Consider the following 18,145-nt stretch of genomic DNA (forward strand, 5'->3'; position numbering starts at 1 on the left):
TTTTTGGAACAGTTTCAGGAGAATAGGAATTAGTTCTTCTTTAAATGTTTGGTAGAATCCCCCGGGAAGCCGTCTGGCCCTGGGCTTTTGTTTGTTTGGAGATTTTTGATGGCTGTTTCAATCTCCTTACTGGTTATGGGTCTGTTCAGGCTTTCAATTTCTTCCTGGTTCAGTTGTGGTAGTTTATATGTTTCTAGGAATGCATCCACATACCACAGAGATACATTTTGGGGTGGTAAATTTTGCTCCCCTACCATAATATCACAAAAAGACAAGTATAATCAGAGAAAGAAAGCCAAAGATAGGTATATAGAAAGAGTGATTACTAAAATATAAGTTAATTAAAATGTTATGGTAATGGTAAGGGAATAATAATGGCTGTTCTGAAATTTTTTCAGGATAACATCATCTTAGCTATGCTTAATGGTGTAGAAACTCAACAGCCTAAATCATGTATAGAAGCAATCCCAGAATGACTTTCTGATGAGTATCTTAGCCTTGCAGGCTTAGTTTAGGCAGCATCTGAATAGCCATCAAACTGTATAAAGTTTGAGGACTCAAAATGTCATTATGACCCCAGGAGATACAAAATAAGAGTATATAGAGTGAGGGACTAAATGGAATTCTAGTCTAAGTCTGTTTTACACTGGGTCCACATGGTGGCCATTGTTCAAGCTTCTGAATTTGTTATTGGAATGGCTGTGGGACCAGTGGCTTTGGAATCTTCAAGTTGGCCCCTTGACTTATGGAATAAAAATTATTATAATAGGAAAGACCAAGTAGAATCCCTAAAACTGTCTACAATCCTCCCACTCTTAGCCCAGAAGAATAAATAAAAAACAACATATCAGACCCTGAAGAAGAGGTTGATTAGTGCCACACAAGGACTTGCAGGATGCAGGGGTAGTGGTCTCCACTTAACTCATAAGTCTGGCTCCTGTAAAAACAAGATGGTGCATAGTAGATGACAGCAAACTACTACAAATTTAACCAAATAGTAGCAGCAGTTTCACTATGTTGGATGTAGTATCTTTAGTAGAACATGTTAACATATAAAACATGTAATGCAGCCATTACTTGGCAAACCCATTATTTCAATACCCATCATGAAGAAAGCTCAGAAGCAATTAGCACTCTTACAGGATAGACCAGTATACATTCACAGCCTTACCCCAGCCAGAACTATGCTAATCCTGCTTGCTATTACAGTATAGTCTAAAAGGATATTCCAAAGATTATCACATTGGCCCACTATATAGATGACATCCCATTAATTGGACCTAATGAGCAAGAGGGGCAAATATTCTAGACACCTCATTAAGATATGTGATCTAAAGTGGTGATGCATGCTCACTTCAGCAGCACATATCCTAAAATTGGAACAAAACAGAGAAGATTAGCATGGCCCCTGCACAACAATGACACAAAGTGGAGATGCAAAGTGGGGGATTTTTGGGGTAGGAAAAGAATAAATGAAACAAGATGGGATCAGGAGGGAGACAAACCATAAGAGATGCTTAATCTCACAAAACAAACTGAGGGTTGCTCGGGGGAGGGGGGTTGGGAGAGGATGGTGGGGTTATGGACATTGAGGAGGGTATGTGCTATGGTGAGTGCTGTGAAGTGTGTAAAGCTGTCGATTCACAGACCTGTACCCCTGGGGATAAAAATACATTCTATCTTTACAAAAAAAATAATAATAATAAATTTTAAAAAATTTTAAAAATAAAAATTAAAAAATAAAAAATATTTTTTTAAAAGATATGTGATCTAGAAAGTAGGAGAAAAATCCCACAAAAATCCAAGGGCCTGCTCTTTTGTTGAAGTTTTTAGTCCAGTAGTCTGGGGCATTCTGGAATATCACATCGAAATCAAATGACAACTATGGAGTATTATGCCTCCATCAGAAAGGATGAATACCCAACTTTTGTAGCAGCATGGACAGGACCAGAAGAGATTATGCTGAGTGAAATAAGTCAAGCAGAGAGAGTCAAGTATCATATGGCTTCACTTATTTGTGGAGCATAACAAATAACATGAAGGACATAGGGAGATGGAGAAGAGAAGGGAGTTGAGGGAAATTGGAAGGGGAGGTAAACCATGAGAGACTATGGACTCTGAAAAACAATCTGAGGGTTTTGAAGGGGTGGGGGGTGGGAGGTTGGGGGAGCCAGGTGGTGGGTATTGAGGAGGGCACGTATTGCATGGAGCACTGGGTGTGCTCTGAATTCTGTTATGCTGGAAAGAAATAAAAATAAATAAATAAATAAGAAAATAAAAAAGCAAGTGACGAGTTTTTAAACATTGAACTTTTTACCACTGAAAAACCTGGAGACTCCTTCAGGTTTTGGAATAACATAAATCATGCTCAGGAATATGACATTGGCTCATTTATTGGGTAACATGAAAGCCATCAATGGGTCCAGAGAAAGAAAAAGGATGTGAAGAAGGTTTAGACTGTTGTATAAGCAGCCCTGTTTGGACCACATTACCTGCAGAGTCTGCGACAGTAGGGTATCTGTGATAGAGAAAAATGTGTGTAGTAGAAGCACTGCAGAGCAGACCCTTATATTTCCAGAGCAAGACCATGCCATTCACAGCAGAGTACTGTAGACCAGTTAAAAAGAGCTCCTGGCATACTACTGGGCCCTGGGAGAAACTGATTATCTGACCATGGCACATAAAGTGACCCTATAACCAAAATTTTCCATCATATGCTGGACTTTCAGGCTCACAAGTCATAAGTCAGGTGGGCTCAGCACCAATTCGTTTTAACCTGGCAAGTGTTGAGAAAGTGAAAGATTGGAAGAGCCAGAATAAAGAGCTCTGGAGCAGAGATACATAGATAGATATGAGAGTGGGTACAGAGCACAAGGATCTTAGTGTTGTAAACTACACCCACTAGAAAGCATCCTCTGTTGAAGAAACACCAAAGAACCAAGTAGATAGTATGATTCAGTAGATGTCAGCCAGCCTCTGGCTTGCCCATTCCAGTGCTTTTGCAATGGGTTTGTGAATAGAATAACAATAGAATAATCTTGGTGGCAGAAATGGAGGCTACACATGACCCACAGCATGGACTGCTTCTTTCCAAGGCTAATCTAGCTACAATCACTGACGAATGTCTTACTGCCAGCTATAGAAATTAACAATAACCAGTCACTTTGAAGTCAAGTTGGTTAATTGAACTTCTTCTACCTGGGAACAGCAATTCATCTTGACTAGAAATGAAATACATAATGATTACTGGTTTTCTTTTCCTGTCCAGATGGCCTCAGACAGTACTGCAACCCAAGGGCTCCTAGAGCATCTGACTACCGACATAGGATTCCACATAACATCACCTCATACCAAAGGATCAACTGCATAGCAAAGACAGTGCAGTGGTGGGCACATCACCCTGCCATCCATGCTGTCATCACTTTCCACACCACCTAGAAGCTGCTGGATAGAGCTGAAGTAGAGATAGAGATATTGAAACAGAAATGGAAATAATAGAAATAGAAGAGATATTTCTGAAATAGAAATATAGAGATGAAATGGTTTCTTGAAGGCATAGCTGAAGAAGCAGTCTATATGTGACATTCTCAAAGACAGTGTCAGCCCTTAAAATGTGGTTTACACTTTAAATCCATGGCCATTCTATGCTGGTATGTCCCTCAGAGGTAGGATATATGGGTCAGGAAAATGGAAGTAAAAGTGATACTATTCAACATCACTTGGGTGTTTGTACTTCTGTCAATGCAACTTGAGGCTCTGTGAGTTTAGAGGTTTTGTTTCCTAGAGAGCAAATGCTTCCATCAGGGGGCTATAATTGGAGTCTCATTAAACTGAAATCTATTGCTACCACCTGATTAGTATCCTCTTGCCAGGAAACCATCTATCACAGTAATTACTATGATGGTAAGGGTGATTGACCCCACCCATTATGAAGCAGAAGGACTCCTACTACATAATTCTGGCAGAGATGAGTATCTTTGGCATCCAGATAATACACTGGGGCATCTCTTGTTACTCTCATATTCAGTTTTAACTGTAAATGTGCAAGGACAGCACCCGTGGTCTGCTAAAGGCACAGAAACCACATCTCAGACCCTTAAGAAATGAGGTTCCAGGATAATTCCCTCCCAGCCTCTGCCAAGTAAGCCACTAAAACCATCAGAAATGATGACCAAGCACAGAGACAGGAGAATTTTGAAAGCAGAGTGGAAAAGGTAGATTATTAGTACCAGTCATGGCCTCAGCAAACCCAAAGTTTTGTCCCACTCCTTTTGTGAGTACCCCCAGAAATGATGACCAACAGAATACTAGAGAAGCTGTGACCCAAAGGAGGAACTTTAAAAAGTACATATTCTGGTGATTTTTATCTCCAAGGATTAAGATAAAAATCCCCAAATATTTATAAAAATAAAAATACAACTAACTTTAAAAGGAATAATAATCTGACCACTAGCAAAATTCTCATTAGCAATATGAGGTGCTGTAAATTAAGATACTACGCCCTCAATGTTTTAGGACAAATGATTCTAAGCCTAGAATTCTATATCCAATATCAAGTATAATGTTAAAAATTAAACATATTAAAACTCATAAAATCCATCACTAATGTACTGTCTCTGAAAAAAATATAAGTTGGGGATGAGCTATAATAAAGTTAATCAAGAAATATGAGCACAGTATAAGATAAACAGTGGTGTTCTGGATAGTTACTATTATTTCATAACAAAACATCCCAAATTTACAGGGGTAATGCAATAATTTTATTATCTTCAAGGATATAGGTCCGGAATTTGGATAGGACAGAGCAAAGATGCTTGTCTCTGTTATTCAATGTCTGGAGCCTCAGCAAAAGACCTAAAGGCTGGAAGTGACTCAACAGGTTAAGAGCTGGAATCATCTGGAGATATATTCCCTCCGACATAGCTGATGCTGGTAGACTGGAACCTCAGTAAGACAATCAGCCAAAACATCTACTTGGGAACTCTCCATGTGGTCTCTCCACATGAGCTACTATGCTTCCAAGAATGAACCTACCACAGGAAACAACAAGTGTTGGAGAGGATGTGGAGAAAGGACAACCCTCTTACACTGTTGGTGGGAATGCAAGTTTGTGCAGCCACTTTGGAAAACAGTGTGGAGATGCCCCCCAAAAAATTGAAAATAGAGCTACCCTATGACACTGCATTTGCACTACTGGGTCTTTACCCCAAAGATACAGATGTAGTGAGAAGAAGGGCCATCTGTACCCCAAGGTTCATAGCAGCAATGGCCACAATTGCCAAACTGTAGAAAGAGCCAAGATGCCCTTCAACAGAAGAATGAATAAAGATATGGTCCATATATACAATGGAATATTATTCAGCCATCACAAAGGATGAATACCCAACTTTTGTATCAACATGGACAGGTCTAGGAAGAGACTATGCTGAGTGAAATAAGTCAAGCAGAGAGAGCCAATTATTATATGGTTTCACTTACTTGTGGAACATAAGGAATAACATGGAGGGCATTAGGAGAAGGAAAGGAAAAGTGAATTGGGGGAAACCAGAGGGGGAGATGAAGCATGAGAGATTGTGTACTCCAAGAAACAAACTGAGGGTTTTGGAGGGGAGAAGGTGGGGAAATGGGTGAGCCTGATGATATTATTAAGGAGGTATTAAGGAGGGCACATATTGCATGGACAACTCGGTGTGGTGCATAAACAAATAGTCTCAGAACACTGAAAAAATAAAATAAAATTAATAATAAAATAAAATTAATAAAATAAAATAAAAAGAATGAACCTACCAAGACAGTACTGCAGAAGGTCATGGCATTTTTATGCTCTGGGCTCAAAGGTCACATAGCATCACTTCCACTGTACTCTACCAACCAAGGCATTCACAAGGGTATTCCCAAATTCAGGGAGCTATGGATGTCACTGTAAGAATAGCTTGGCAGATAAGAGGCTCTGTTGTGACCAACATTGGAAAATACAATCTGTCTCAGCAATGAGCAAGGAAATTAAAACCATCATAGTCGAGTCTAAGTAACTATCACTGAAGTAACTGCAAAGCATAATGCAATCGTAAAGAATGGAAATTTCTGAAGCATGAGCATAGTGTAAAAGGAAAAAATAAAACATAAAACTAAGAATCCAGATAATATCACAATAATGGTGGTGTCAGGGATGGTCCTGGAAGAGAAAATGTAAAAGAGTACTAAAGGTTTTGTTCATTTGAACAGTTAAAGATAGAGTTTAATTCTACGTATTAAAATAAGACTATATTCAGGGCACCTGGGTGGCTCTGTGGGTTAAGCCTCTGCCTTCGGCTCAGGTCATGACCTCAGGGTCCTGAGATCAAGCCCCGCATCGGGCTCTCTGCTCAGCAGGGAGTCTGCTTCCCCTTCTCTCTCTGCTTGTCTCTCTGCCTACTTGTGATCTCTCTCTGTCAAATAAATAAATATTTTTAAATAAAATAAAATTTTAAAAATAAGACTATGTTGACATGTACTGGTAAAATCAGTAAAACTCTTGCATAACACTCTGTCATTAAAAAAAACTTTAAGTGTGACCACTCTAAGATTAGAAATAAGATATAATTAATTAAGAGTAACAAAAATCAATAGAAAAATTAAGACACAATTTTAAGTTGGAAATATAAGTAACATAGTAGTAAAAAGTCCAAACACGTCATAATCATAATAAATGTGAACGTAATTTCCTCCTTAGAGATTTCTGATAGGAATATTTTAAATTCACTATATGTTATTTACAAAAAAAAATGTATCCTTACACTTTCAATTGTTTTTTTTATTTAAATTCAATTAGCCAACATATACGACATCATTACTTTCATATGTAGAGTTCAATATTTCATCAGTTGCATGTAACACCCAGTGCTCATCACATCACATGCCCTCCTTAATGTCCATCACAAACTTATCCCATCTCCCACCCACCTCCCATCCAAAACCCTCATTTGTTTCCTATGATTTAGACTCTTTCATGGTTTGACTCCCTATCTGATAACTTCCCATTCCATTTTCAAGCTGTATTACAAAGTTGTGATCACCAAGATAGCATGTTGTTGGTACAAAAGAGACAAATAGACCAATGAAACAAAATAGAGGCTCAAGAAATTGAGCCTCAACTCTATGTCAACTAATCTTTGACAAATTAGGAAAAAATATCCAATGGAAGAAAAGACAGTCTCTTCAATAAGTGGTGTTAGGAAAGTTGAACAGCTGCATATAGAAGAATGAACAGCTACATATAGAAGAATGAAACTAGACCATTCCCTTACATACACCATACAAAAGTAAAACTGGAAATGAATAATCCTTTTAATGTACTGTTGGATATTATTGGTTAGGATCTTGGTGAGAATTTTGACATTCCTGTTCATCATGGATATTGATGTGTAATTCTCCTTTTGATGGGATCTTTGTCTGTTTTGGGGATTGAGGTAGTGTTGGCATCATAGAACGAGTTTGAAAGTTTTCCTTCCATTTCTATTTTTTTGAAAGAGCTTCAGTAGAATAGGTAATAGTTCTTTAAATGTTTGGTAGAATTCCCCTGGGAAGTCACCCAGCCCTGGACTCCTGTCTGTTGAGAGATTCTGATTACTGCTTCAATTTCCTTGCTGGTCTATTCAGGTTTTCTATTTCTATTTTTTATTTTACTATTATTATTTTATTACTTTTCTATTTCTTCCTGCTTCAGTCTTGGTAGTTTGTAAGTCTCTAGGAATGCATCCATTTCTTCCAGGTGGCTCTATGTATTTCTATGTTCTATGTATTTCCCCTTTTAGGACCATCTTTGCAGTATCCCATAGGTTTTGGACTGAACTTTACATTCTCATTAATTTCCATGAATCGTTTAAGTTCTTCTTTAATTTCCTGATTGATCCAATCATTCTTTACCAGGATGCTCTTTAACTTCCAGGTGTTTGAGTTCCTTCCAAATATTTTTCTTGTGATTGAGTTTTAGTTTCAAGGCATTGTCATCTGATAACATGCAAGGAATAATCTCAATCTTTTTGTATTGGCTGAGGCATTATTTGTGACCCAGTATGTGGTCTTTTTTGGGAGAACATTCCATGTACACTTGAGAAGAATCAGTATTCTGTTACCTTAGGATGGAATGTTCTGTATATATCTGTGAAGTCCATCTGGTCCAATGTGTCATTCAAAGCTCTTGTTTCTTTGTTGATCTTCTGCTTAGATTATCTGCCCAATGCTGAGAGAAGAGTGTTAGAATCTCCTACTATTAACGTTTTACTATCCATCTGATTCTTTATTTTTGTTAACAGCTAGCTTCTGTAGTGGCTGCTTCCGCATTTAAGACAGAGATTTACAATTGTTAGATGAAATATCTCAATGTGAGACAGGAATCCATCAAAATCCTAGAGAAGAACATAGGCAGGACCCTCTTCAACATCAGCCACAATAACTTCTTTCAAGACATGTCTCATGGTCAAGGGAAACAACAGCAAAAATAAACTATTGGGACTTCATCAAGACAAAAACCTTCTGAACAGCAAAGAAGACAGTCAAGAGAACTAAGAGGCAACCTACGGAATGGGAGAAGATATTTGCAAGTGACACTACAGACAAAGGGGTGATATCCAAGATCTATAAAGAACTTCTCAAATTCAACACTCAAAAAACAAATGACCCAGTTGAAATAGGGGCAGAAGACATGAACAGATACTTCTTCAGAGAAGACATACGAATGGTTAAAGGACATATGAAGAAATGCACAACATCATTAGCTTTCACGTACATACAAATCAAAACCATAATGAGATATCACCAATTAAATGGCAAAATTTAACAAAACAGGAAACGAGTGTTGGCTAGGATATGAAGAAAGATGAGCCTTCTTACACTGTTTATGAGAATGCAAGCTGGTGCAGCCACTATGGGGAACAGATGGAGGTTCTTCGGGATAATAAAAATAGAGCTACATTATGACCCAGAAATTGCACTACTAGGTATGTAACCTGAAGATACAGATGTAGTGAAAAGAAGAGGCACCTGCACCCCGATGCTCATAGCAGTAATGTCCACAGTAGCCAAACTGTGGAAGGAGTTGGGAATGCTCTTCAATGGCTGAAGTGATAAAGAAGATGTTGTTCATATATACAATGGAATACTACTCAGCCATCAGAAAGGATGACTGTCTACCATCTACATCGACATGGATGGAATTGGAGGTGAAGTAAGTCAGGCAGAGAAAGACAATTATCACATGGCTTCACTCATATGTGGCATACAGGGAATAGTGCAGAGGACAATAGGGGAAGGGAGGGAAAACTCAGCGGGCAGAAATCAGAGAGGGAGACAAACCATATGAGACTCTTGATTCTGGGAAACAAACTGAGGATTGCAGAAAAGGAGGTGGGTGGGGGATTGGTAACTGGGCGATGGGAATTAAAGAGGGCACATGATATGATGAGCACTGGGTGTTTTGCTCAACTAATAAATCACTGAACATTATATCAAACACTAATGATGTTTAAAGATGGTTAATTGAATTAAAAAATAAAATGTTTAGATATATTCCTGGAAAAAAATAAACCACTATGTTTGTAGTAATTTGTTAGAGCAGCAAGAGAGAATTAATAAACCCTGTTTCCTCTTCTGTAACAGTAGTAACAGATTATTTTTCCTGTCTTGCCTGTGTCATACCAGAGATACCTATGTGAAAGTGCTTGGTGCTTGTAAACTTCAGTTCACAAGCAAAGTCCTGTTATTAATGAACTAGTGTTTTGTTGGGGTTCTCTGTAGCCACAGGGAAGAGCAAGATGCTAAGGACCAGCACTGCAGAGGAGCAGAAGGCTCCTACCATGAAGGACACAGACATGAAGAAGATAGGTGTGGTGGAGAGTTGTTGGATGTTTGACTGTCTGCCTTCCACTCCCCTGGATTTTGAAGCATCTGGCTTCTTCTTTGGTGGGATTGCTGGCCAAGGTTCTCTGGCTGCATAGGATTAAACTCATAACCTGAGAATCTTGAATTTGAATGGAATTATTCAAGGATTCAAGAAACAGTTGGAGTCATTATACTTCTGGCACCCTGGTAAGGCTCTGGGCTCTTTGGGTTCTTTGGGGTTTCTAATTTTTTTTTTTTGAACAAACACATGTGTAAATCTCTAGACTCTCTTTGTGTGTGTGTGTGTGTGTGTGTGTGTGTGCATGTGTGTGTGTGTGTGTCTGTGTGTGCATGTGTGTGTGTGTGTCTGTGTCTGATTAAAGCACTTGGGCTCTATCCTCCATCTCAGGGGTCCTCTGAGGATCCTAAGCCATTGAAACAAATACTGTCAATGAGGACTAAGCAAATTTGGGGTCACAGATAAGCATCACTCCTGCCAGAAGTCAACAGATAACTGACATGCTAGGAATCCTATCATTATGGCAGGATGATAGGCAGGATGACTGTGAACTTCTCAGTCCAAGGATTCAGGCTGTTTTACATGACTCCACTGTTTTATTTTGCTCTAGACACACCTTTCTTCCTTTTTCCCAGTTCTCTTATCCATCAAAATAGGTGATAGGCCAGATCAATGGTTTGCAAACTGTTTTTGCCTAAACAAATAACTCCCTAGAAATTCCCAGGATTAGAAAGTGTGAGGGAATGGGTAAGCAGGAAGGCCCACTTTTAAACATCAAAGTTCTACAACCCACAGGATTCCTTAAAACATCATCCAGTACAGACATTATAAGGCCAAGCTCCAACTCACCTGAAACTGTCCCAGAAGGTGTTCATTTGCTTGTTTTATCCCCCCCCCCCACCAAAAACACTTGGAATAATGGCTTTGTAAGGCTTTAAAATACTTTCTTTGCATAAGGATTTTCTCTCCCATAATCATTTGTTTCAAAATGTTTTTTAAATCATTTGGAAGAGGGGGATGGATAGCCCATCAGTGATGACTATCACATTCTGAATTTGGCTCAAATACTACCCGCTGCCCAGGAGAGTTCTTTTTTTTTTTTTTTTTTTTTTTTTAGATTTTATTTACTTATTTGACAGACAGCAGACAGAGATCACAAGTAGGTAGAGAGGCAGGCAGAGAGAGTGGGGGAAGCAGGCTCCCTGCTGAGCAGAGAGCCCGATGCAGGGCTTGATCCCAGGAACCTGGGACCATGACCTGAGCTGACCGTAGAGGCTTAACCCACTGACCCACTCAGGCGCCCACCCTCTCCCCAGGAGAGGTTCTTGACTAACCTCCCTCATCAACGGGCACTGGTCCACCACATGGTAGTACAAGGCATAATCGGCCCCCACAGGTCCTAACGCTTTTGATTTACAAATGACCTGCCCATACATTGTCACAGTTAGTGCTAACACAGGCCAGTGAATTAGGGTGATTTTACAGGTGATCATGTGTATACTCAAAGAGGCAGTGGGCCTTTCCCAGGACTACACAGCTGGATATTCGGAGATCTGGAGTTCACATTTGGGCCTTCTGAGTATCAGCCTAGTGCTCTTCTTGCTACACCAAGCTGCTTAGGAACACCACTTATTTGGGTACAATAAATCAACTTCAGAAGAGAAGTCTTAGAAAGAAGTGACTTGAAAGTTACTGGAAGAGGGTATTAGGGAAGAAGAGGGCTCAGACAAGTCTCTGACCATACCAAGGCTTAAGAGTGTGCTAGGCAAAGAGGAACCAGCGATAAGGTTGGGAAACTGTGGTCTTAGAGATAGAAGGAAGAACATGGGATGCCCTAGAAGCCAAGAGAAGGATACATACCAAGAGGGAGCTGTGGCCAATGGAGGAAATGCTGTTGGAATGGAACATGAGTACTGAATGCAGGAAAAAAAGATGATTTCTGAAAAAAACAATAGTTTGATTAAGATTTCCTTTTTAAAAAACATGGATGGCCCATGTATATATCTCTTCTGGTAAAGATGAAGTTCTGTGGTTCATAATGACTCACTGGTAGTGTGAGTGGGAGGAGGGTAATACAGTTCTGCTGGGTCCTGTCTTCAGCAGCAAAGCTCAGACTACATGTTCATAACAGCAATGTCCACAATAGCCAAACAGTGGAAAGAGCCAACTTGCCCTTCTACGGACAAATGGATAAAGATGTGATCCGTATATACAAAGGAATATTACTCAGCCATCAGAGAGGATGAATACCCAGCTTTTACATCGACATGGATAGGACTGGAGGAGGTTATGCTGAATGAAATAAGTCAAGCAGAGAAAGTCAATTACTTGTGGAGCATAAGGAATAACATAGAGGACATTAGGAGAAGGAAAGGAAAAGTAAATTGGGGGAAAATGGAGGGGGAGATGAAGCATGAGAGACTGTGGACTCTGAGAAACAAACTGAGGGTTTTAGAAGGAAGGTGGATGGGGGGCGGGTGAGCCTTGTGGTGGGTATTAAGGAGGGCACATATTGCATGGAGCACTGGGTGTCGTACATAAATAATGAATCTTGGAACACTGCATCAAAAACTACCAGGTGGTGGGTATTATAGAGGGCACGGATTGCATGGAGCACTGGGTGTGGTGAAAAAAATAATGAATACTGTTATGCTGAAAATAAATAAAAAATAAATTAAAAAGAAAACTAATGGTGTATTTTATGGTGACTAACGTAACACAATAAAAAAAAAAAGAGTCTCTTTCTCACTCTCCTTTGGCTCTTCCCCCCAAATTATCTTCTGGTTGAGCTATTCTATTGTTTTTGCCTTATTTTCCTTCACCAAAACAGTGGTATTGACCATTTGCATTTTTGTTATGTTACATAGCAACAGCTTTTAGATGAGATGGTAATACCATCTGTGTGTGAAACTAAGGAAATCACTAGAAGGTCTTTTGGTACTTTAAATGGGAAGACAGAAAGAGGCAGGGAAGAGGATGGGTAGTGAAGGAACAGAGGGAGGGAGAGAGAGGAAAGAGCTGGAGACACTTACCAGGGAAAGGTGGAATGGATGCTGGACAGGCAATGAACACATCTCCGCCACCAACATGCTCATTATAAAACCGCGAAAGGGAAATTTCCCTGCAACTTCCCCCACCTCCTTCTAGTCTTAGGATAATCACTGTCAACAGTTTTACTACATTCCTCCCAACGTTCTGTATGCCTATATAAGTATATGAATGATAGGGAGGTTTTTTTTTTTAAGATTTTATTTATTTATTTAACACAGAGAGACACAGTGAGAGAAGGAAGATAAGCAGGACAGTGACAGAGGGAGAAGCGGGTTTCCTGCCGAGTGGGGAGCCCAATGCAGGGCTCAATCCCAGGCCGCTGGGATCACGACCCAAGCTGAAGGCAGATGCTTAACTGACTGAGCCACTCAGGCACCCCGATAGGGAATATTTTTAAGTGAGATCATTTATGCATGTTGTTATGCAGTTTTTTGTGGGGCCTCATATATCTTGGTTATTTTATTACTTTATTGGTATAGTTATACTCTATCTTATTTAATGTTTGTATAGTATTCTGAAGAATGAACGTAGTCTAATGTATTTAAGCAGTGCTGGGCACAGTTTAGAATAATGTAGATGAGTGATTCAAACCCAGTGCAGGCTTTGGAAGAGCCGCATACCCCCCCCCCCCCTCAGCTGGGAAAATGCCAGTATTGTCACATCAGGGGAAGGACAAGTCTCAGCTCACATCTTCCAGGCCACGGTTTGCTGCCTTCTGACAAATCAAACTCCACAGAGGTGTCAGTGAAACTTCATTACCAGAGGTGTGTTAATGAGCAGCCAGGGATGCTACTGTTGCAGAGCTCAAAAAAATTACAAAGATGTCATCAGCAGAAACTTAAGTCCCTTTCACAGATATCATCCCCTGTAAGAGGTCTAAAATGATGGAAATGTTATGATTGTAATTACTGTGCTAATAGCAGAACAATAAAAGGAAAAAGAAATCATCCACCAAAGATTCTTGCAACTCAAAATGGTGTTGGAAGAACACTGTGGCCTTATCCATGTGAAAAGCTACTGCTCAAAATCAAATGCCATAGTTTGCTGAGAGAGAAGTAAAAAATCAATTATCAGTGTGGTCCCAGCCTTGCCTGTGATTTTCACAGAGAACCAGATCTTTTAATTAAGGGAGGGAAGATGGTGAGAGGGTAGGGCAAACAGTGGTAAACAAAGATCCCAAACTATTGCGTTTGTTTGCCACATGTGTGCATTCATAGTGCAGCAGAAATGATGTGTACAGACTGAAGGGATCATAAAATGGAAACAAACAAGAGAGACTATCTTTGGAGATGAGGCAGTAACCAAGCTGTCTCGATGGGCCTTTTAGTTATTTGACTAAATGCATAAATACATTTCTTATTTGTGGTCCCTCCTCCCTTTTCTAAGGAGCCCCCTCACAACTATGTCAGGGCCAAAGGGAAGCTGAAGGTCATCCAGATCAGGGCTTCTCAACATCAGCACTGTTGGTAGTTTGGACCAGGGAATTCTTTGTTACAGTGCTGTCTTGTGCACTGTAGGATGCTTAGCAGCACCCCTGGCTTCTACATACTAGATGCAGCAGCATTTCCCCCATTGTGACAAACATAAAAACCGGTAGATGTTGCCAAAGATCCTCTGGGGGTAGGGAGCAGGGGCAAGACAACCACAGTTAAGGTCCAGGGAAACCGTTCTGAATGCAATGTTTGGAATGGCCCATCACATAGATCTATGTTCTGGGTTAGAGGGATGAAAGCTCCCCATCACTCTCTCCTCTGGTCACCTGGTGCCACCATATTCCATCTTATCCCATCCAAAGCACCTCAAAGAGCAGAAGCTGACCCACAAAGTTGTGTGGAGGTCATTGTGGTATTTGGCTGAGATATAGAATCTCCAAATGCTGGAATCCTTTCTGGCATAGTCCCTGTTCCATGGGTCCCTGAGAGTTAGAGGACATACCAAATAAGCTCCTTAGATGGGGTTTTGGCTCCAATCTCAAAGTTGTACCCTTGTGGTCTAGGCAGAACTACTGGGAGGCTTCTTTTACCAAATGTAGCCCTATTCTGGCTTTTTCCCTCTTTCTGCGCCCAGGCCCTTTGACTATTCAAAGGTGAAGACATACGGTTCCACATAGAAGCAAAGAGAGACACTGTGCTCTGAAGAGGCAACTGCACTCTTTAGATGTTTAGAGCCACAATGTTCACAATAGCCAAACAACGGAAAGATCCCAGATGTCCATCGATGGATGTGAATGGATAAAGGAAAAGTGGCATAGATGGAATACTACTCAGGCATTAAAAACAAAATATGAAATCTTGCCATTTGGAACAATGTGGATGGAACTAGAATGCATTATGCCAAGAGAAATAAGTCAATCAGAGCAAGACAATTATCTTATGATCTCATTCATATGTGGAATTAAAGAAACAAAACAATGGATCAGAGGGGAATAAAGGAAAAAATAAAACAAGACAAAAGCAGAGAGGAATATAAACTCTAAGAGACTCCTAACCATTGGAAACAAGCTAAGGGTTGCTGGAGGGAACGTGGGTGGGGAGATGGGGTAACAGGATAACTGGGTGATGGACATTAAGGAGGGTGCGTGATGTAATGAGCTCTGGGTAATATAAAAGACTGATGAATCACTAACCTCTAATTCTGAAACTGATAATACATCATATATTAATTAATTGAGTTTATATTAAAAAGAGGGGGAGACAAAATGATTTTATTTATTTATTTGAGAGAGTGAGAGAGACCCTGAGCTGGAAGCAGGGGGAGAGAAAGAGGGAGAAATAGATTCCCTACTGAGCAGGGCCCTACTGGATGTGGGCCTAGAACCCAGGACCCTGGAAATATACAATATATTTCTGGGTATTTTATTTATAGAAATATAGATGGAAACTAGAGCAAAAAAGAAATAAAAATAACATCCATGCTCCTATGAAATATACACTAGTCTAATCAGAAGAGATCAAAAACCACAAGATGGCGGAGAAGTAGCAAGCTGAGTCTGCTTCAGCTAGCCGGAGATCAGCTAGATAGCTTATCTAAAGATTGCAAACACCTGAAAATCCATCGGCAGATCGAAGAGAAGAAGAACAGCAATTCTGGAAACAGAAAATCAACCACTTTCTGAAAGGTAGGACCGGCGGAGAAGTGAATCCAAAGCGACGGGAAGATAGACCCCGGGGGGAGGGGCCGGCTCCCGACAAGCGGCGGAGCAACCGCGCACAAAATCAGGACTTTTAAAAGTCTGTTCCGCTGAGGGACATCGCTCCAGAGGCTAAACCGGGGTGAAGCCCACGCGGGGTCAGCGTGGCCTCAGGTCCCGCAGGGTCACAGAAGGATCGGGGGTGTCTGAGTGTCGCAGAGCTTGCGGGTATTGGAACGGGAAAGCCGGCTGCAGAGACAGAGCCGACAGTAAGCTCGCAGCTCCGTGTTACCTTGAACCGGTCGCAGGCTCGGTGAGCTCGGAGCGCGGCCGGAGGTCAGGCAGACGGGAGTGACTGGGCGCTATTCTCTGAGCGCGCACTGAGGAGTGGGGCCCTGGGCTCTCGGCTCCTCCGGGCCGGAGACCAGGAGGCCGCCATTTGTATTCCCGTCCTCTGGAACTCTACGGAAAGCGCTCAGGGAACAAAAGCTCCTGAAAGCAAACCCGAGCGGATTACTCACCCCGGCCCCGGGTAAGGGCGGTGTAATTCCGCCTGGGGCAGAAGAGATCAAAAACCAAAAAGGAATAAAAAAAGAAAAAAAGAGAGAATATAATGAACATGTAGACAGAAGAAGGTGACACACTCGGTCTTGGGTGTTTTTTGTAGATCCTGGGTTCTGGGTCCATTTTTTAGAAGACATTTGATCCCAAAATTGGAAATAAAAAGAGAAAAAAGAAAGAAAGAAAGAAAGAAAGAAAGAAAGAAAGAAAGAAATGTATATATAGTTATTTACAATAATATAATTGAATACAGGGAAAGGACACTGGGAATGTTGGATATATCTATAAAATGTAAATTTTAAAATGAGAATTTTAAAAGATCTGGCAAAGAATTGATAAAGTAAGAAATTAGTTGAAAAGGGAAAAAAGAAAAGAAAATGTTAAACTGAAAGACAAATGGATCAAAAGAAAAAACCTCAAATTCTATATAGTATTTTCCCTAGTCCTGGAGCTTTTCAATTCTGTGTGATCCATAAACTTATTAGACTGATATGTCTTCTGAGACAGGACCCTGCTGCACTCTGAATCCCACGTGTCTTTGCCTGGGTGGAATTACACCATCTCTTGCCAGGGGCTCAGCTCAGTGTAAGCTGTTTTGTGCTTTTCTGTGTGGTTTTTGTTCCTTGAACGCTTTCTGTGATGCTTTAGAGGATGAAAATAAATATGGTGGCATCCCAATCTCCAGCCCTAAAGCTGAAAGATCCCAGCCCCACTCATTAGTGAGTCCTCAGGGAAAAGCAGTCAATCTCTTGAAGGATTACTTTGGCTATTTGGAGTCTTTTGTGGTTCCATACAAATCTTAGGATTATTTGTTCCGATTCTGTGAAAAAAATGTTGGTATTTCCATGAAATCTGTAGATTTCTTTGGGTAGTATGGATATAATAAAAATATTTGTTTTTTCAATATATAAGCATGGAATATCTTTCCATTTGTCTGTGTCATCATCAATTTTTTTCATCAATAGTTTTCACAGTATAGGTCTTTCACCTCTTTGGTTAGGTTTATTCTTAGGTATTTTATTATTTTTAATGGAATTGTTTTCATAATTTTTCATCCTACTGCTTTCTTATTAGCATACAGAAATGCAATGGACTTCTGTACATTGATTTCCTATCCTGTAATTTTATAGAATTCATTTATTAGTTCTAGTATGTTTTGGTGGAGTCTTTAGGGTTTACTGTATATAGTATCATGTCATCTGCAATAGTAAAATTTTTTCTTCTTACTAATTTGGATGCTTTTTTTCCTTTTTTCTGGTCTGATCGTTGTGGCTAGGACTGATTGCTGTGGCCAATACTATGTTGCATTTCTACCATTTGCAGGGTCCCTCCTCAGAAAGTGGTTGCCCAATAATGCCATGGCTCACAGTTTATGGCAAACCAAGCTGAGGGCCCACTCTCAGGCTTGCCGATTATAGCTGGTTTCCCCTATTCCAATGCTTGGGAACTCGGCTGACTCAGGCATCCCCTTTCTGTGACCTTGGGGATCCTGAAACCACACTGTCCCACCTAGGATTGTTCTCTGC

General features: G+C 40.4%; 1 long non-coding RNA gene and 1 other non-coding gene across 2 annotated transcripts in view; one reads left to right on the forward strand and one right to left on the reverse strand.

The window, feature by feature from the left end:
- The window catches only part of LOC132005173 (uncharacterized), a 145,119-nt gene extending 127,449 nt beyond the window's left edge, over window positions 1–17,670 (reverse strand). The window contains exon 1 of the long non-coding RNA XR_009400752.1: window positions 16,351–17,670. This is a non-coding gene — a long non-coding RNA (uncharacterized LOC132005173). The remainder of the gene's footprint in view (window positions 1–16,350) is intronic.
- Window positions 1,347–1,454, forward strand: LOC132006288 (U6 spliceosomal RNA). The gene has a single exon (XR_009401054.1). It is a non-coding gene; the product is annotated as a U6 spliceosomal RNA (small nuclear RNA).
- Window positions 17,671–18,145: the final 475 nt, after the last annotated feature.

The sequence above is a fragment of the Mustela nigripes genome, chromosome 17, assembly GCF_022355385.1.
Source record: "Mustela nigripes isolate SB6536 chromosome 17, MUSNIG.SB6536, whole genome shotgun sequence".
NCBI lineage: Eukaryota > Metazoa > Chordata > Mammalia > Carnivora > Mustelidae > Mustela > Mustela nigripes.